At 50.2% G+C, this 20,631-nt stretch overlaps 1 protein-coding gene across 7 annotated transcripts in view; it reads left to right on the top strand.

Moving 5' to 3' along the window:
• Window positions 1–20,631, top strand: part of EXOC6B (exocyst complex component 6B) — a 266,143-nt gene that overhangs the window by 202,382 nt on the left and 43,130 nt on the right. The window lies entirely within an intron of this gene.

The following is a 20,631-nucleotide window of genomic DNA, read 5'->3' as shown; positions in this document are numbered from 1 at the left end:
TCTGGCCAGCTGGAAGTGTTTTAGCTTTTCATTTTCATGGCTTTATTGTAAGCAAGATGGTTGAAGAGGAAGGTTTTATATTTGTCTGTGAAGTCGCTGCAATCCTCAGCCATGCTGATCTCTCCTAGAAGCCAGATCGACGCTCGTGGCTGCCCGCCAAGGAAAATCTGTCTCCAGCACTCGAAGAATTTCACTCTGGGCTCTAGCGAGGGAATGTCTTAGCTGGATTAGAGCTCCTTACTGGAGGCCTCTCCGTCTGTCCAGCGGATTATAAATCCTCTGTGTCGAATTTCCACTGGAAGTGCAAACTTTCCGCAGCAAGGGCGATTTGGAGAAGGGCAGCCAGGAGCCCTTCTTTCTGGAGGCTCCCGGGTGTGCAAGGGATGAGGGCCGTGAGGTTCCCCTCTTCTACTCCCATCGTTTCGCTCTTTTGCTTGCTGGTTGTAACTGGACGGTGCTTACGAATTTGAGCATCAGCTTTTCAAGCGCCGTCGGGGAGGTAAGATAGGCAAACACTATCTTTGGGTGTGGACCAGCTGTTCTGCTTACCGCCTGTCAAACAGCAAACATTTTATGTGTTCTTTTTACTGCGTTTGAAAGCCAGTTGTGGTTACTGTGGGTTTGTGTTGGACGCCGGCCAGCTGCGTAATGAGAGGTCTCCGTCTGATGCATTAATTTTTCCTCTGATAGAGATGCTTAATAAAAGAGCGTTCCCCTCGAGAACAGAATTCCCTTCTGTCCCTGGTCTGTGCCCCATTTGTCTTCCCCTCACACAAATCTTTTCCGCATTGTTCTCATAGTTACTGGAGGGTTTTTTTCTCGTTGAGAAGACGTGAAATAAAAAGTTAGGCAGGAACGTTGAGCCTTACAAAATGTGCACTTGTTCTGTCTTAATTTCCCCCAGCGATTTCTGAATCTTCTGGCCCACTTTGGCCATGTTTGCTTGGTGGACTTCAAAGGTACAACTCCCCTGGAAATTTCTGTGAAAATACGAGCCAGGATATTGGAGAAAAGCTGCAGGGTGACCTCATCCCTTAGACATCAGAGAATTCACCGCATAGCTCAGGCTTGAGAGAGACCACGGCGAGATCTGGATTTCTTGGTTCTGCACTCGGTTTTAAGGAACTGCAAGAGTGAGCGTTGCATTGAGAGACAGGGTAATGCTGGTATTTGTGGATATCTAGCTTAGCCTCAACCATCAGATGATAAATGAGGTTTTTAAGACTCTGTTTAACTTGTTGTTGGCTGATTTAAAGGTGCTGGAAGCTCAGACTTGTGCAAGGTGAGCGGGTATTGAGGGAGGTGTAGTTTTGTCTCCTGCTCCTGCGTGGTCCACGGCTTCAGCATCCAGTCCCAAGCATGGTGGCTGCGGGGAAGCCCTTGTAAATTTGGGCTGAAGGGCCAAGACTAGATGGGTATGTGCCTTGGGATGACACTACAAGGCTCTGGCCACCTCTCTTTTAATGGTAGGAGGATGGAGACGATCTCTCCAAGAGTTTCAAGGCAGTGTCCAGGCCAGCATGCGGGTTTGTTCCCATTAGGCAGGAAACCCTGGGTTGTTGGGTTGTTTTGATGTTGTTTGTTGTTTTTTTTTAAACTTATTTTTATATTTTGCAATTAGATGTGGTTTTCCTGCCCTGTGAACTCTAAGGAGATAGCTGAAGAGCAGTGTGAAAAAAAAAATTGGGTGAACCTCGGAGCCAGCCCTGAGCCTGCCCAGATAGGGACTGCCAGTCCCATGCGAGTGCAGTGGTGTGGAGAGGAGTTGGTTAGGTGTCAGACTGGTTTGGCTGAGCTTTCCCCACTTGTTTTGCTGGTAGATGCAACAGAAGTTGGAAATCGTATTAGAGGGAGGATCAATTAAGCCAAACATCTCAGCGAGATGTCTCCTTCACATGTACTCGGCTTTGAAGCGCGGGTTTCTGTCGTAAGAGGAGTTGCAGACGGAGTAGCTGCGGTTTTAATCGCTGGATGCAGCAAGGCAGAGATGAAAAGGTGACTCACTGGTTTCATCTCATCTACTTCCTTGACAATTGCTTTTTTTCCATCTCCAAAGCGTTCTGCAGGCTGCCGACCGCCTGGCCCACTACCTCGCCCGTCTTTGTCCTTGCCGCTTGCCTGGTTCACACAAACGCCCATCGCACTGCTCTGGTTGGGGACTGCATCGTGGGGGATCTACAGCCTAATTTTCTGAGCAACACTCTTCTACATTTTGGTTTCTGGTCATCTGTAGTGCCGAATTCCCTTTTACCAACCCTCGGATAGAAGAAAACATCTGCATTTTCCATCTCACTTACCATACAGTCTCCTCTCCTTTTAACTGTACCCTCTCTCGTATTTTGTGCTTCCTTAATAGCACTTGCTTTAATTATTTAACCCTTGCTCCATGGCCTCAGCACCCTGTTCTCTCCAGCTCAGCTCTCTTCTGGCTCTCTGGAGCCATCCTGCGTGTGCCCTGCCTGGAGCTGCCTTCCCAGCAGTGTCAAGCGAGCTGTTGGGTTCCATTAATCTTTCATTGCGAATGTCATCTCGTTCCTGTGCAGTAAGGAAACGAGGTGTGAAGACACATGTTCCAGTTGCAGCCTTAATTCTTAATTACCCGTCGGTGATGGGTTCGAGCTAGTTTTATCATTACCCTTAAATACAGGTTTTTTTGCTGTTAAGATCGTATCTCTAGGCTGTTAATTACTTCTGCTGCTCCTCTCCGAATTCCCTCCACAGATTGGTATCTGCAGATAATGCATCAACCATTATTAATCATGTTCATTACAGCAGTGCCTACAGGCCAACTCAGAACTGCCCATTTTGCTGGTTCTTGTGCAAACACGACGAGCTGCTCAGTCTAAACAGATGAGGGAGAGACCAGAAGGGGCAGGCTAAATGCGGCTGACTTGGAGCCGAACACACTGCTGCTGATTAAATAGTATTTTGTTTAGTAATACCCGTGACTGTGATAAATGTTTTTCGAGGCATCCAGCAGCCGTAGCCACATCAGCTTCTCAGAAGTGGAGATATCATCGCCTTCCTCCTCTGTCACACCTCTCTCCTTACACAGACTCCAATTAGGCTGGTTTTTCCGAATGCCAAATTGCCTGTGGAAACCAATTTCAAAACTGTAGCCTGCTGTTAATTTATGGTGGACCTCAGTGCTGCCCGGGCCGCTTCAGCATCATGCTGAGTTTCCTCTCAAAAGTTATCTGCATGGGGTAATAAAATGATATTGTTAACAAAACAAGCCTTGCGCACCAGCTTCATCTCTCAAGAAATGCTGGGGTTTGTTTCCCAAATCCGTATTTGAAATGAAATTGTTTGGTTTTGAAAATCTTTGCTGTAATTGCTTGGTGGAAAGAAGCAGTTTGCGTGCAGTCCCCGTTTAAAACTTTGTGAATTCAACATCCTCGTCTTGTATGAGTCGCATGCTCTCTGCAAGGTGGAGCTGGCCGGGTCCTTCAGTTTGGGTTGTCTGGAAGCCGGAGAGATGAAAGAAACCTGCTGTGGTGAGAACGTAGAACGTGTCTCACCTGTGAGCAAGGTGTAACCAGGAGCCCATAGCTTCAGCCCCTAAATTTTGGAATTCACACGAGCACATGGCATCTCTTGCTGTGTCACCGCTCCAAAATCCCTTCCCATTTCCATTCGTCAAGGTGTTGGGGTGTTTGTGCCCATCCCTCCTTGTCCTCATATCTCCCTTACCCTAGGAAACTTGGAAGAGGTGAAGAAACAGAAAGATAAGATGAATGGGATGACTCAAAAACCCAAAAGCTAACAAACAAACCCCCGCAGATGTTTCGCGATGGGCCCTTTTGCTTTAATCTCGCTTCGTGCTGTGATCCTTCTTCCTGGCTCTCAGCACCATCCACTTTAACCTCTGCTGGTAGCACCCTGGGGAGCAAAGTGCTGCCTCTTTTCTGGTAACCTTGATTAAAATCTCTCTCGGTGCAGTTAGGACGCATCTAAGAAGGAAGGAGACGGTTCGTAAGACGTGGTGCTACCTCCTAGAGCTCCAGCAGGCATCAGGACGGGTGATCCACACGGGGACCCATCACAGGTGACACAGAGGCATTTCTTTGTCCATTCTGGTCCATCCCGGTGTGCATGGCCATGGAGATGTGCTCAGACCTGGATATTTGGGCAGGGGAACTGTGCGAGAATCCCCTGGGCTGCAGCTAACCCGCTGCAAGAAGACCGGGGAGGACATTCCAGTGGCTTGGCCAAACCGCTGTTTTTCTTGCTTGTTAGGCTCAGGGAATGGGTTTTTTGTTTTTTTTTTTTTTTAGTGCCTAAAACCCAGCAGTATTTGAAAAGGGCACATTAAGTAATTTATTTATTTTTGAATCAGTGTTAAATGCCTGACTCACAAAGGAAGGCCGCTTCAAAGTTTGCGCTGAAAATCCAGGCTGCTGCTCGCTGGGCTCTGCAGAGGGGGAATGCGGAGAGGGAAAGACGCACAAAGGCACGAGCTCAGAGCGGATTTAGAGCCTTAACTCTGATTTTTCTTGCTTTGGTGAGTTTCAGCTAGTCTTAGTGTTACTTTAAACATACCCTTTTGTAGTTCAATTATATGAAAATCACACAGATCCCTGGGCCGTTCGGCTGCTCCAGCTCCGTCAGAATCCATCACTCTTGATCCAGGAAGGATGTATTGGCATGCTGAGGAATTAAAGAGCCTGGATGCTCCCCAGAGCCTTCAAACATAAAATCAAGAGTGCAAACATATTCTGTTAGCACTTCTCTTACGCGGAAAGCACTGCCTGGCTTTCTTTCGTTGCTGCGTGGCAATGGAAATTGTGGGGTCTGTCGACACTTCGCAGAGTGGAACAATAAAAACAAAAACAAACAAAAAGCGATCAAATCCTCTTTCATGCCGAGATTCTTGGGCTAGGCAGAAGAAAGAAGAGGAGGAAATGAGAGTTTTTAAGGAGGGGGATGCGTTTTGATCGGTCCTGGTTGCGTATGAAATTCCTCGGGCTGCTGTGTGAACAGAACACCTGGCTTGTTTGGACCTCCAGCTCCTGCTGAAATCAGCGGGTGCTGGGGTAGGACTTGCTTATCCTTACCTTAGCTGGTGTGCTGGGATGACTTTTGGGGTTTGCTCGGGGTTGAGTGGGCTTTTTTTTGTGCCACCCCCACGGCTGAGGTTTGGTCTCTGTGCTCTCTCGTCCTCCCAGTGCCGCTGCGTGGCTCTGCTGATGTTAGCAGTGAAATTACATTTTCTTCCCAAGCCTGTGCTTTGAGAACAATTTGGTGAAACTTTACGGGATCACTCACCATTCCTTTCTCTTCTTTTCACCCATATTTTGTTTTAGCAAACAGTGCAGCCACTCCGATGGGACTCCACGAAAAACCTCAGCCAAAGGGGACTTTGCACCAGAGCAGGAGCTCGTGGTTGGGTTTTATTCCTCTAACACAACTATAGATCTGCCTCCCTCGGCTCTGCCACCCTCAGCCCTGTCTGCTGATGGCCCCAAACCCTACAGCAGGTTGCTTTTGCTCCGGGCATCTGCTGTGGGCCATAAGGAGCTGCAACAGGAGGGGTCTCCTCCTGCCGTGCCCTCTAATTGCAGGAGGCTGTGAGGCAGCCATCCGAGCAGGGAAACGGACACCGCTCGGTTTATAGGGCCCGCTGTCACCTTTAACCTGCTGATTGAGGTGGGATTGATGGGGAACGGAGAGGGTTAGAGGTGGGTGCCCTTAAACCTCGAGATCCTTGCCTGTGAAACCGAATCCTCTCCGGCGATCGGTGCGTGCTCGCGAGCTCTCACCCCTGAGCCGGAGAGGAAGGGCTGCGCCGCCTGGATGGAAATGCCATCCATAAAGAAGCCTTTATTGGGCTGCCTTTCATGACATCCTAGCCTCACCTTGTGCAGGGTGGGCTTTTCTTTCCTTTCCCTTTTTTTTTTTTCTTTTCTTTTTTTTTTTTCTGAGTGCTCCTGTTGCTGCTGTGAGCCTGGCTCGGCGGCTGGGTGTCCCCGCAGCGCATCGGCTGCGTCTCGGTGGGTGGCAAAGTCCCCTCCACCTTTTCTTTGAAGCCAAAGGGAAACAGGATCCCCTTGCACCCGTGTAATTCTCCTCCTTGGGGTCTCTTGAGCTGGGTTGTTGGGCTGTGGGTTCAGAGCAAGGCAACATTAGCTCCTGGAATAATTCATTGCCAGTGAGCTGCTCTCTTTTGGAAATAACACAAATAAAAAGCCGTCGGCGGTGTGATGAGCACACGGGGAAGGTTTGCACCACAAGCCCACTGGTGCCCTTATCCCTTAAGATGACAATTGCAAAAGCCATTGTTTGTGAAGCCTTTGGTTCCCTGATCCTGCAGGAATGAGCTGTTAATTGCCTCCTAATCAGCCGGTCCCAAGCACTCTGCTGGCAGCCTCCCCCATTGATTTTCCCGTTTGATTTAAGGAGTGCAGGTAGCGAGTGGTGCTGCACGCCTGGATTAAGAGGTTAATAAATGAGAGAAGGGTTGTGGGGAAAGGCAGGAGACTGATCTGTAAGGGCCCGGTGATGGAAAGAAGGCAGAGGATGGAGAACTCATCCTCTGCAAGCTTACAGCAGAGAGCAGGTGCAGGGCTGACACCAGCCCTGGAGCATCCAGCGAGGAGGAGCCGTGTCCTCCTGCTCCTCTCACAGCTGGGATCTCAGGATTCGGCTTCAAGCTGGCTTTAACGCTGTGTTTCAGCCAACAGTTCACTCGTGGAGCTCGGTTACTCCAAGTTACCCCAGCTCACCTTGTGCGAAACGCTCAGCCCTCTGCATTTGTCATCTTTATTGATGAATTGACAGCAAGGTGGCACTATACAGCAAGGAACATCCCGGGATGATTTATTTCGACTCTTCTATTAGCTCCCCCCTGTCCCACGAGAGAAATAATCATTTCCATGCCCGTCCTTTCTGTTGGTTCCAGGGCTTGTCTGCTTGTAAATACAACGCAGGAGATGTTGCTGTTGGGTGGCTGCTTGGGTTATTTCCCAAGTTGGTGCTGGTAAGAGTTGGTTTGATGGTGGTGGGGATGTTGTGCTCTTATCTGAATTGGCACATCACCGAAAATGGCATCAGCTGCCTCTGCTTAGGACCTGAGCTTCTCAGTTGTGTGGCTGCTGGATGGTTTATTAGATGTATATCAACGGCTGCTGGAGTGACAAAATTGAGTTTTGAGGCAATGGCTCAAATTTAATAGAATTTAAGAATTCACAAACCTAGCAGAAGGAGAGGACGATGAGGTGGGTTTTGTTCTAGCCCACAGCTGGTTGTGTTCCAGGTGTGTGTGCTGATGCATTTTCAGTCCCCGTGCAATGTACCTACACGGTGTCAGGGAGCCAGGAGGAGGGAACAACGTCTCCAAAAGCTGCGTTTCACACCCAATGTTAAAAAAAACAACACCAGTGAACAAACCAGACGTACCCTGGGCTGACTTTCTAGCTCTGCATTCCTACCCCTAAGTAAAATGAACACTTAATCCTGGAAACAAAACAAACTTCACCGAAGCACCGGAGGCTTAACAAGCGTTAGAAATCCGGCGTGTGATTTTCCTGAAATATCAGAATAAGTCCGCTTATGATTTCCTGTTTTTACTACAGAGCCAAAACAACAACGTGTGACCTCCAAGGCGGTCTGTGGGACCAGCAGCGTGCTGAGGGAGCTCGGTGTGCTGGTTGTGCAGGGAGGAAGGGAGCAATTAGGCTAATGGCCTTTAATTGATCAAGATTGAATTGGTCTGGCCACCAGAGGAGTGGCAGCTCTCCGCTGCGGGGCTCGGAGGAGCAGCCCGAGTGTGAAACCGCTCTAACACATGCACAGATTTTACACCTAAACTTTTTAAAGAACAGGCATGAAGCCTGAACGAAGTGAGGACAGGTTCGTTTGGGACCACAGAGACCCCTTGAACTTTCAGGAGGTGCAGAAGAGGGCAAACGAGGGTGAGAGGCGCAGCACATCTCGGTACGTGGCAATGTTGGTGTCCCACCGAGGACAAAACCTGCAAAGTTTCTGCTTTGCAGGGCAGTCTGAGTTGGCTGTGTGCTGTAACAGTTCCTAGAGCATCACCTTTTACTTGCAGTAACACACGAGATGGGAGGTTTGGCCCTCTAACAACCCCATTTTGTTGGGGGGGACCTCGCAGGGCTCCCCCTTTCTCCGCTGAGAGGGGACGGCACATCTCCAAGGGCTGCTGAGGCTCCAGCTGAAGTGAAATTCCCCTCTGCAAACGGCTGTGCCTCGCAGAAAAGCAAGAAAACAAGGATCTCACTTGGCTCTGCCGAGGTTAAGCGATGGAAGAGCCCTGAACCTCCTCCCCTGCCTCCCACTCCCATGCAGTGGGAAGATGTGATGCCTTTTGGGTCACGTATCTACGAAGCCTCCTACAAGAGGCCCTTCCGATGCACCCAGGGTGGCTCTTGCCGAAAAAACACGTTTATTAGAGCGGTTTCGACCCTCTGTCTCCTGTGCACCGAAAAGCAGACACGTCTGGTTGTTTCCCACAGGGGGTTACGAGCGAGGTGGTTTCCACCCCATCCGTCTGCGCCTGCAGACAGGTAAATCCCGAAAGTGGAGGGAGGAAGAGAGTCGGGGAGGGGGAAGGATGTAACCTCAGACAGCATTTAGTATATTTAACTGTGATCGGTTCATTTGGTGCCTGTTATTTCTGGATGCTTGAACACCTTCTCAGGCACCGCGTCTGCCTCCGCGGGGCTGCTGGGCTGTGCCAGGCAGGTTTTGGTGCGGAGACCCATCGCCAGCTGCCGGGGTTTTCGCACAGCTCTCCGGGCTAATCCCTTGCTCCTTCGAACAATCCCAGCTGCGTGCTTCGAACCTCAGCAAGTGCAGCGCTTCTCCAGGTTGTGTGCTCATGCATATTCATCTCTCCAGCAGGCTTCTCCTTCATTCTCTTAAATCCTGCCTCTCCGGCGTGCCCTGCCGAAGGGAGTTCCCTCGGGGATGAGCTTGAGTGTAACAGCGAGCTGGCGTCAAGGCTCGTGGATCGATACTGTGCATGCTCGCAGTGTTTAAATTACCACCATGGTCTGTTGGTCTTGGCTTAGGCGAAAGAATCCCGGTGATGAAATGCCATTCGATCCGGAGTTTGCCAGATAGTGTAAACAAGCGCATTAGTTGGACCGGATAGGCACGGTAATTGCAGAGCGAGGCTGAATGGATCCATTAAAATCAGCTTCAGGGAGCCGCATCATCCTTTTATGACTGGTAGGAAGAAAGGACCGAAAATAAACCCGGTAGTTGGAGCTGGAGGATCTCGCTGTAGAGCAGGGGAGCCACCAAATCTGGTCTGAACTCTGCGTTGCTGAACTTGTGGTGTGTGGGTCCGGGTGCTCCTTCCACGCTTCACAGTGCAGGAGGGCTGTGGTTACGTGGGGTTACACAGCTGCTGCTGTTCAGAACCTCACACTGCAGAAAATGTGTAGGGTTTTGTGTCCTCTTGTTCCAGGATTCAAGCCTCTCGCTGATTCCATCAGTCAGGAAAAGCATCCGCCTCTTTCCTTCTCCAGAGCAGGTTGGACGCTTTGCAGAGGGCAGGGGTAAACTTTCCGCTTGCTGTCACAATTCTGCTGCTTCAGAGCCACGTGAGCACCCGAAATGCTGCAGTTTGGAGAGGCAGCCCCTGGGAAAAACCATGAATGGCTTTAAATTTGGGTCTGCCAGAGGAGCGACGGGGAGATGCTGGTGCTTGTTCCCCCGTAGCCACTCGTGGTGGTCGAGAGCGGCATTGCCACGGGGAGAAAGGTTTTCGGGAGACGTTTGAGTTGTTCTGACTGAAGCTTGGAAATCCAGCTGTAAGAGTATCTTCCCAATTTCGGGGGCTGTGGACCAGCCCTGACATACAACAAGAAAATGATTCTGTAACACTAGCTGCGAGCTGGCCCGGCTTTGTGGCCCGTCTTGCGCTTCGTGGGTAATCTGTTGGGATAGCTGGGGCTGGATGCGGTACATCACCGAGAGGCTTCGTCTTGCTGGAGCAAACCCCGAGTCCCTGAAATGGGATAATTCAGCTCGGTGAACCGATTCTTAATTTTTTGGCTGCTGGCTCTGCTGGCTGGCTGGTCAGAGCCCGGGCCGTGGCTCGGTCTGCTCAGGCACCGAGGTTGCGGAGCTTTCACTTTGGGCACATACTTGGGGGTTTTGTGTCTTTTGGGGTGAGACCTCTTGCGAGCAGCAGATTTATTTCAGTATTTTTTTTTTTTGTAGTTTCACATGAATACCTGGTTCTGGCTCTCGGTGGGCTCTGAGCTGGGCTGGCAGCTCCTGGCGTTGGAAATTCAGCTTCTCCTGGCTGGAGCCTGGGTCTCCGAACTCTGTTAAAATATGGGTGTGCTTAGAGCATGGGCTGGAGCACCCTGATGTGCTGAAATCTTTAAGAAAAAACAACAAAACACACAACAAAAGCCTGGCTTTTGTACTACGTGGTGTCAGCCAGGAAGGAGCAGTAGGTGTGTACCCTGCAGAGGCTCACCTGGCATCTCCCCATCCCCCTGCTCACAGCAGGCCAAGTGGAAGAGTAAATACTCCTCCGACCTAATCACATTAAATGTTCCAGAGTGTAATACCTTAATTTGGTTGCTGACATTAGGGCTGATGGGGAAATGATGTGCTAATCAGGAATGACAGCGCTGCTAGATAGGAATCTTTTGTTTCCAAGATTAAGCGAACCCGGCGAGGAGCCTGGTGGGGTGTGCGCGCTGCGCGCTGACTCAGAGCACAAAAGCCTCGCGTGCAGGCTCAGCCTTCCTGCCCTGGGACTGCCTGGTGCTCTCCCAAACCTCTGCCCAGCCTCAAAAGATGCAGCCCCAAAAAGGTCAGAGGCATCGCGGTGCGGAGGCGCCGCGATTGCGCCGTGATTTCCAAAAATAATAATAAAAAAAAAAAAACAACAAAAAAAAAACACAAATCGTGGTTTATTTTCGGTGACAGCTTGGAAGCGACGTGCACCGAGCCCGTTAGCGCTCGGTTTCTCTGTAATGTCTAAAATCTGGAGGGGGGTGGGAATCCTTCCTGGAATGCACACCCTGCGCACCGCCGCTTTGCAAAACTGTTTGAAAACAATTGCTTCTGCAGGAGTAGGAGCTAATTTGAACAGCCAGTTCTGTCCTTGAGATTTACATTCCGGGATGCCAGAGGAAAATAGCACGCAGGAATTTGCTTCGTGTTTGAGGTTAGTTTGAAAGGAGTCCGGCACTTTTATGGAGGGTGGTTTTATATAGCAGCTCTCAGTGGAAACAGTTTGTCTTTTATATTTTTAGGTTAAGGGATTTCTTGAAGGTCAAACTGAGTTCACACGGTTTTCTCCTCTGCCTTGATGGAGGTAGGCATTATTATTTTAAACGACTCGGGTACAGACTTGGTGGGTGACCTCCTGGGTAAGTTATTCCGTTTAGCTGTAAAAGCAGGTTGATAAAATAAATAATGCACACGTCCTTCCCCGATTTGTGGCAACTGCTGCTTCCATTTCACCCCCTCGAACGGGTGGAAATTTTCCGTGAGCGTCACTTGGCATCTCAGCCGAGGTGGTTCGTCGCCTTACGAGGAGCATTGCTCACAGCCTTAATTGCAGATTTGATTAATTAGGGCATTTAATGATCCTGTCCAGGCACTCGCAGCTTTCTCCGATGGGTTGCAGGAAGGATGCGTCACTCGTGACTGCTCTGTCACTCCCTTGGGCTCCTCCTCACATGCTTTGCACATGCTCTGCTTTCGGTATCCACGTAGCAATGATGTTCCCTGCATCCTCGAAGAGGATTTTGGTCTGTGCCTCGCAGGGCAGCGTGGTTTTGGGAACATCTGTGCCCCGCTGCCAGCCTGCCGGGGGGAAAATCCCCCAGGCTGCCTGCTGAGAGGCAAAATCTGGTCTGAGCCCAGCTTTGCACTCACAGACTGGAGGGAGATGCTCCTGATGGAAAGCAGAGGAACCTCCCAGCACAAATTACTTCCCAGGAGTGTATTTTTCTTATAGGTTTTCCTCTAACCTTGCCTGTGATGAGAATATTCTGCTTTAGTAAAGAGGTAGTACAGCAAGTATGTGTCTGTAAGGATAAATAGATGTGAAGTTAATACCTTTGCCAAGCAGAAAAGGTGATGTAATGGGCTGCAGAAGTAAAACTTTATTTATTTGTTCTCTCCTTCAATCACGTTTATGCTATAAACAGCGGAAAAAAAGACACAGAACCCGCTGCAATGCAATCCACCCCAGCAGAGCTCCCCGCTCGCTGCGTGCTGTGCTCAGGCAGCGAGCAGCATCCCTCGCTTGGTTCCAGCACATTAACAGCAACGTGTGGAGCCGTCGGCGGTGCCTTGGAGGTGTCCAACCCCTTCAGCAGCTCAGCTCATTAAGCAAGGCCAGGAGAAAATCAGCGTAGGGGTGGGAGAAGGCGAAATGGAAGAGCCGGAGGCGGCACGGCCCGTGCGGTGCTGTAATGGGCTGAGTTCTGGCATTGCTGTGTCACACACATCGTGGGGTCAGAGAGCTCATTTATTGCCTCTCTGATGGGATTTGGAGATGCCCCCAGCAGGTTGCAGCAGCAGCACCAGTGGGTGCCACCTGTCCCCTCCGAAACGTCCCCAACCGTGTCCCAGCGCCGTGCTGGGGAGGTACCGCCCTGGTGGTCACATCTCAGCTTAGGTTAAATTCAGGTGGTAATTCCAGATACCTCTATTTTCCGTTTTCAGAACGGAATTTGAGTTTTTAATGCTTTGTCCTAATGGATTGAGTTGCCAGCAGGATGACTTAAAGGATCAAACACCTCCAGGGAGCTGGAGGATTGCAGCCATGCCGTGTCCGCGGGGCAGAGCTGCTCCAGGAGCCCGCGCTGGGTCCTCTGTCTTCATCTTCTTGCTTTGTTTTCAGCCCTTTATTCAAGTCCAGCTTTAGATGACACCAGCTTTTTGTTGCTGTTTCTCAGCATTTGCTGCTTGCGCTGTCTGAATGCATTTCTTCTCGTCTCCTCTGCTCAGAGACCAACTTCTGGGTCCCTGCGGGCTGTGCATCCCCACTGACTGCAGCAGCAGGACCCCGAACACGGGCTGTTTGTTTGCATTTTCTCATTTCTCCCCTCTCAGCCCGCCGGTTTGCAGATCCGTGTCTCTGCTCCGATGCTTTGCTCACTGCTCGGCTGCCCTCGAGCACCCAGCAGTTTGCGGGAAGGGCGGCCTCGTGCTCAGCGGTTCTGCTGGGATTTCTGGCGTTCTGGTTCGACCTGAATTATTGGCTGACGTCGTATTGATTGACTTGATTTTAAACGAGCATCACACGTGCAGTGCCTGCAATTTACTCTGCAAGCTGGGTTTCATTTCGAACATGAGCCTCAAGCTCAGCGGCAGCATTCGGGCTCGGGGTCGGGATGAGGTGGTGCAGTGAGCTATGCAGAAAACGAGTCTGGGATTAAATTTGGGGCTGCTGATGTCTCGTTAAAAGCTACTTTGAAGGACACAGGCAAAATGTTTCCACAGCCCAATCTACAAGGCTACACTGGTTAGGTCCCAAGGCTGGAAAGTTCATTTTTATCTTCTTATTGTATCTCTTTGCAGAGTTTATATAATTTGTTTTGGTTTTCCCTTCCATAAGCACATCGTTACTGTTTGAACCAGAACCTAAACCCTCGTCCTGCAGTGGAACATGCACGAGGGACCCCAAGCAAGAGCATCACAGCCCCGAGCATGAGCAGCCTGGCCCCTGGTAGCTGTTGGCTGTGGGAGAGGCAGGAGTGCAGGTTTCAGGAGGGCATTTTCTCCTTTGTAACGTCCCGAGGAATTTGGTGCTAGGGAATAAGATTGATGGTGGACATCGAGTCTTTCCTTGAAGACAGGGAGCTTGAGTAGACAACCAAATTGGATATTTTTCAAATGAAGCCAGTGACGGGGTTGACAGAGTTGGATGAAGTTGCTCAGGGTCTGGCCCAGGGGCTTCCTAACCTCCCTGGACCCCTTTTACTGCATTTCTAGAACACAGTCACTGGGAAATGCTTATTTTTTATTTTTTTTTTCCCCTTGTATTTCATTGTGATCTCTCTTGTTGCAGCCTGTGCCATTGCCTCTCCTCCATTTGCTGGTGTCCTCCGAGAGAGCTCTGGTTCTTTTTTGTCTCCAGCTGCCCTTTAGGTTTGTAGGTACCAAAACCATTAACCCTATAACCCTCAGCTTGCAGTGTGGGATAGCGTAAGAACCAGTCCTGAAGATAGAAATGTGTTTTTTTGTTTGCTTGTTTGTTTGTTTTTTTAAGGAAAATGAAATTAGTGCAAAGCTGAAAGAATTAGAGAATTCGTTTTTGGGTGGAACCCTTCCCCAGATGTTACAGTAGAGCGGGATTCAACTGCCCTTGGCTTTTTTAGGTTATTTGGAGGGTTTGTGTTTGCTGTGATTTACAAAGATTTGCTAAAACATTGCAGCCCTGCTGGCTGGCCAACCTTTCCCTGCCTGGGGGGGCTGAGCATCTCTGTGTTTCAGGATGAACCTCCGCAGGCTAAAAACCTGATGAGTGAATTGCCAGCGTCTCAGACGATTCCCTTCCTAAAGCAGAGGCTGCCCAGCCCCTGGCGTCTTTCCTTGGAGCTTCTGAAACTCTTCCCAAATGTGACCCGGGTCCCTGTCAGCCCTGCTGGGGCGGATGGGGGCGGTTTTCCCGTTTGGGGGGGCTGGAGGCTGACTCACGGCGCAGGAAAGTCCCCGCTGTTGGAGTCCCAAGAGCTGTGAGGCCAAGCACAGCACCGGCCCCGAGGCTTTGCCAAAGCCACTAATGGGATCCAGCTTCTGGGGTCGGGGACCGAGCTGGTGCGGACCGGCCCGGGGGCTGCAGGCTGCCCCCTCGCTTGCTGGCGCGTGGTCTTGGCCCCCGTCCCCGTGCCTCAGTTTCCTCATCTTCCCCCGTGGAAAAAGCTTTGAAAGACGTGGATGTTGAGAAGGAGCCAAATAGTAAAGGGAAAACAGTTTTTATTCCCTTTCTGGCAAGGGAGCTGGCCTCCGTGCAGACTCACCCGATCTGAAGCTCGTCTTTAAAAAAAAAATAAAAAAAATTAAATTTAGGATAGGAAAGGGTCATTTTTAGCTATTTATGGCCAACACCTAGCAGTCCTTCGTGCACCGCTGGGGTGATAGGAGGTTTGCAAGGAGCTGGGAGGACGCGATCACTGCTCCTGTCGGCTTAGCCTAAATGGAAAACAGGCAGCTGGTGGCTGGAGGCTGGCTGCGACAGCAACCGAAGTGATGGAGCCCTGAAATTCAGCACAGATCTCGGTAATTCCATTGCTTTTATTTGGATTTTTGTTCATATATTTTCCCCTGTCTGCCTCGGCAGTGTTTTGTGCGAGTTATTGAAGATGTTTGTGGCTAGCCCTGTAACTAATGAGCCGCCTGCATCCAGCCTTACATAAACTTGTCAAAACACTCAAGTCCAACGGGCTCCTGCTCCCTCTTCTCAAAATTCACCAAGGCCCCACGTTACAGGCTGTAGCAGCTAATAACCTACAAATGGGATTTCGGTTTTGAAGCAGATTATGCTGAGCTGATTTTTTTTTTTTTATTATTTTATAAGTGGCAGGGCTGCAGTTGGGTCTTGGGAGGCAATCAAGTGGCTGATTGCAGGAGGAGTGACTCAAATCTGTCTCGGCCACTCGTGTCCCTCTGCGGCACGTGGTTCCCATGTGGTTGGGCTGTTTCTGCTTTGTGCCTTCCTTCTTCGCTGTTTGGCTGAGGGTTTCAGCTCCCCGTGCAGGTGAGCTGGCACCGCTGCCAAGCCTCAACCCCGCTCCGAGCAGCCCGGCCATCGGCACGGGCACCGAACGCAAGCTCTGCCCTCCAGCACCCGTGGGTGCCCTGCTACCGTGCCCAGAGGGCTCCAGCAGCTGGGACTGATCCCGTGCTGATCCCCTGATCCCCCTGGAGCCCAGAGAAAGGCTCCTGATGAGTGCAGAGCCTCAGCAGAGCTTGGAAGTGAAACATCGAGCTTTGTGCTCGCTGCCTGCCGCCCTTCTGGCTTTAAAACGAAGAAAGTCACAGCAGTGTTGTGCTCTGAAACATAAAGGGCAGCCGGACCCTGCTGAATTCCAGAGAAATGAACAACCTTGGAAATTAGATGTTGAAAACGCTTGAAAAATAGGGATGGGTTTGTGTGTTTGTTGGGAAGATGAAGTGTCCCTCCCCACCTCCTCTTGCTTTACTCCATTTTCGCTCTCCCGTGGCTCCGGCAATGAAGAACTTTACTGTGTTTGCAGGATTTATATAACGCACACATTCATTCCCATGCGGGCTAGAGCCTTTAACAACATGTTTTGGTCAGTTTTACAGTCGTTACGGTGGCATAATAAAATTTGTCAAGACCCTATTAAAGTGCGTTTTCCAATTGCCCTTCGCCCTGCGGAGGTGCGAACAGCGTCCTTGCGAAGCGCAGCTCGATGCTGAAACGAGAGCAGTTTCCTCCTGGTAGAAATGTTCCTGAAGCTTAAAAATATTCTTTGACGGTGTCCTAAAGAAGCAGGGGAGCATGTTAAAACCTAGCTCATTCGGTTCGCTCTTTAAAGCTGCAGCTTCTGCCTTAAAAAATAAATGACTAAAAGCAGGCTCGGGTCATTCTTATGCTGTCGGTGGCCTTGATGCCCTTGTTTTCCCCCGGCTTCATCGCCAAGGGAGCTCCAACCCGAATCAGGAACGTGTTTCCAAAGGCGTGGAGTCTAATGCGAGCTGCAAGCGCTGCTTCATGCCCTTCTTTCCCAGGGATTTACTGAAAAAAAGCTGCAAAAAGAAGCACAGCGAAAGCAGAGCCTACGTTGCTGTGCTTGCTGCTGGCAGCGCAGTCAGCTCTTGGTCTTCCCTGCTGGTTCAGAGCCTCGGTGTGCTCTGCCAACACCTCTTAGCCTGCCTGTTTCTCTCGGAGGGTTAAATACCTACACCTTTGCTTAAGCCGTCCGGTTATCCGATAGGACAACGTTCCCGGGGGACCCGAGCTCTGTCTCATCAATTCTGTTTCAGCGAAGACGGTTTTACTTGACACCTAATCAAACGATATTCACTCGCTGCCGCTACGACTCCGAACTGTCATCTCAGAGCTGTGTGATTTTTCACGAGCACGGTGCCAGTGGAGTTGAAGGAGACTGTGGTTTGGTTATAGCTCGGGGCTAAACTAAGCCAGATGTTATGGCCTTTATTTGAAGTCATTAGCTCTTCGCCAGTTGGTCCGCGCGCATTCCTTGCATTGCTGGAGCGCTTTCCTTTTCTGAGAATATCGCCTTCTGCAGGGAATCCTGGTCGTTGTTAATAAATTACTTCTGGGCATTTCAGGAAAAATTAAGTAAAGATGTAATTTACAGAAAACAAACAACGTTCTGGCTTAATTCCCACCGTGGATAAAGAGACAGGAGACCTGCAGCAACCCCAGAACACGCAGTATGGCCAAGCAGCAAAAGAAATATCAAAGAACCCTTCCTCAACCTTGTTTTCAAGAGGGTTTCATCTGGGATAATTGGAAGGAGGACGGAGGGGAATTTCCATAGATAATTTTTGGAGCTGGGAGGCTCCAAGTTGTGCTTTGCCAGTTGATCTGGACAATATTGGGCAACTTCTGTGCTTGGTTTTTCCACGGCTGTTGAATGGGCATGTTGCACCTAACGAGGAACTTGAGGCTTTATTCGAGCTCGTAAGTTGGTTTCTAGTTCTTAGAAAAAAGGCAACGGAGAACTCCACCGCAGTGTGCAATGACAGTGGAATACCATAATGAGACCAGGCTTTGCCAACCAGCAGATTTTAATTTCATGATAAATATCAAATCGCTTTAATTTATTTTTTTTTTCTCTTGCAAGCAAAGAGCTGTGAGCTTCAGCATTGCTCCAAATGTGCAATAATTGCTGAAGAAGCTCCTTGTAGGAGCTCAGCTGCTAACCATGAGAATTCAAAGCGTGAAGCGTGGTCATCAGTTCCTACCCTTTTTTTTTTTTTTTGGTTTTGTTGCAGTTTAGACCATTTCTGAAAACAAAAGCCGTTGCCCGAGATGCTGCTATCTTGCCCTTTGAATTTTATTTGGAAACGTAATGAGTTAAAACTTGCTGCATTTTCACGTGCCTCCTTAGTTTGTCTTAGTGCTGCACTTCTCCAAAGTTCGTTTTAATTGTTTAATAATCTCCATGACATTCATGATGAGTGACAATAGAATTAAGTCGGAGGAACTGCACCTCTCAGGAATTTGGCTGCAGAAGCTACCTGCATTTCCCACAGCTGAAACCTTACCTCATTTTACTAGTATTTGGTTGCCTGGCTAAGGATAAGCCAGAAATAAAAAGTTGAGCAACAGCTCTGGTTTTAGCAAAACGGGTCGATGAAATAAAAGATGGAATTTGAGGCAGATCAGTCATTTCCTCCATGCTGTCCAGGCGAGCACCAGGATGTCCCTGTTTTGAATTAGCTTTTCGGAACAAACAGCACCCTACAACACTGGTCGCGTGATCTGTGCTCATAGCCTCCATCACGTCTGTCCGTGCTGGGCCAGTTGTGTCGGTTCCTTCTTTAAAAAGGGTCAAAACGTTTTTTTTTTTTGTATGTACATAAATGAGTAAAACATCGTTCTTGGGTGAATTTGTCACCCTTGGTCAAAACCGAAGAAGTTGGTAGGAGGCTGGGTTAGTAGTGGAAGTGCCCCGCTGAACTCGGCAGGTTCAGGGAGCCAGGATTTACTCCCGTGTAGTTAAATCCTAAGGACCACTAAGCTGGGTTTGAGCTTTCAGAAGATAAATGAGCCTTGTCCTCTGGTGAGATGAGTTACTTGCAGTAATAAACGTCGCCTGATCGGGTACTGAATTTGCAAACTAATTATAAGTATTTCCATCCCAGCTTTCATTCCAAAGTGTCTCAGACCATTAAAAGTACAAATTAAACTTCAGACAGCCTCGTCCACGAGGGAGGTGAAGCACCGTGCTGGTTTTACAGCCTAGGAGCTCCCGTGGAAGCCCTGCTGCAGGTAGGGCAGCTCTCCATCCAGCTCCTCCATCCCAGTCCCCACCGCCCAGCTCCTGGTCCAGGCGGGCACGCTGCTGGTTGCAGCCACGGCTCTCTTGGCAGGTACAAATGGCTTTTGTGTGCTAGATGCTAACGCGTGCAAATGAAGGTTTCTCTTCACCTGGAAGGACAGCTTAACCCCACGCTGAGTCGCAGGGTTGGTTTCGAGCCCCGCTGTAATTCCGCAGCCTTTGCCTGACTCGGATGTTGGGCATGGATTTAGGTCCCGGAGTTGAGGTGTGAGGCCATGCTTTGTTGGCAGGCCGGAGCTGTAACCTGATTAATCTGAACAGGTAAAAAGTAAAACGATCCATCAGCAGCACAACTGGCAGCGCGGCCCGTCGAGTAGTGAATTTTTCATCAGGGGGCCATTAGAGAGGAGGTGTACGTTACCGAGGGTGGTAGAAAGAGGAGAACCGGAGCCAGGCTTTCATCCGGAGGGATATTGCCTAAGCAGCGAGGAATCCTTTCATCAATAAATTATGAGAAGAATGGGAGAGTTTCGAAAGATCGGCCTGTTAACGTGCTCTCATCCGGCAGATTTTGGGAACATTAGATTTTGGCCTGGGATGCCTCGCAGGAGCCGAGCGGCGACGGCGCCGCGTGTCGGAGCGCGGCGCCTGCGCACCTCCTCCGGTGGGATCGGCAGGGCACCCCGCATCCATCAGCAGGGAGGAGAGGAGGCAAACGCGGTGCGGCTGCTGAGCCTCTGTATTGAATAACGAGGGGGGAAAAAAGAAAAAAAAAAAAAAAAGCAGCAGGCATCCTTTGTTCCTTCACCTGGCTGCCGGCCACGCCACTCGGCAGAGCCTCCCCTGGAAGGGTGGCCGTGGCGGGGCCCACGTCTGCTCTGCTTTCCGACAGCTTCTGCTTGGCGCCGGTGGGGAACCCCAGCCCCTCGCATGTGTGACGGCTGCCGAGCCCACCTCTCCGAGGAGCAGACGGGTTTTGATCCGTCTTGGAGTGACCGAAACACGTTTGGAGAGGCAGGGGTTGGAGCGCTTGTATCAGCAGGATTTCAGACGTTCGTGTCTTCAATTTATTGCAACCTCTGTTTGGCTCGGAGCATAACAAAAGGCACTTTTAGCGCCCTTACGGGAAGGTTTCAGGGTGCTCTGCGGATAGTTGATGATCCATTGAGCAAGAGCCTCTGCTTGCTGCAGGGACCAGCTCCTCGGCCGGGCTGGCACGCCGGGGAGGGGAGGTGGTGATTGCCTGCGGTGGAGCAAAGCGGCTCCTCGAGGAATTGTACCTACGCATCCCCGTCCCTCCTTCCTTGCTCTAACGAAGGAGCCATGCTCCCTTCTTTGTGCGAGCTGGCACGAGAACAAGAAATAAGTTATAACAGAAAGCAAAAGAATTCGGAGCCGTGATCGAACTCCCGCAGTGTTTACGGGGTGGAAACTTACCCAGAAATGCAGTTTTCCAAATGCCTCTGACTGTCAAAGTTTTTTTGTTGCTGGCTTCTTACTAATTCGGAGTGAGAAGCTCTGCACCAGCTTCCCAGAGCGAGGCAGTCGGGTGCTCCTCTCTGCGCAGCATCTGCCAAGTGCTGAAGGTTCGCCTCTGCCTGGGGTGCAATTTTTGTCTTCTCGGTGCTACTGCTAATTAGTGCCCAACGAGTATATGGGGGGCTTGGCTCCCAAAGTTTTGAGT

Source organism: Anas acuta, chromosome 4 (genome assembly GCF_963932015.1).
Source record: "Anas acuta chromosome 4, bAnaAcu1.1, whole genome shotgun sequence".
Lineage (NCBI taxonomy): Eukaryota > Metazoa > Chordata > Aves > Anseriformes > Anatidae > Anas > Anas acuta.
Note: the sequence above shows the minus strand (reverse complement) of the source record. Positions and strands in the feature narration are given on the sequence as shown.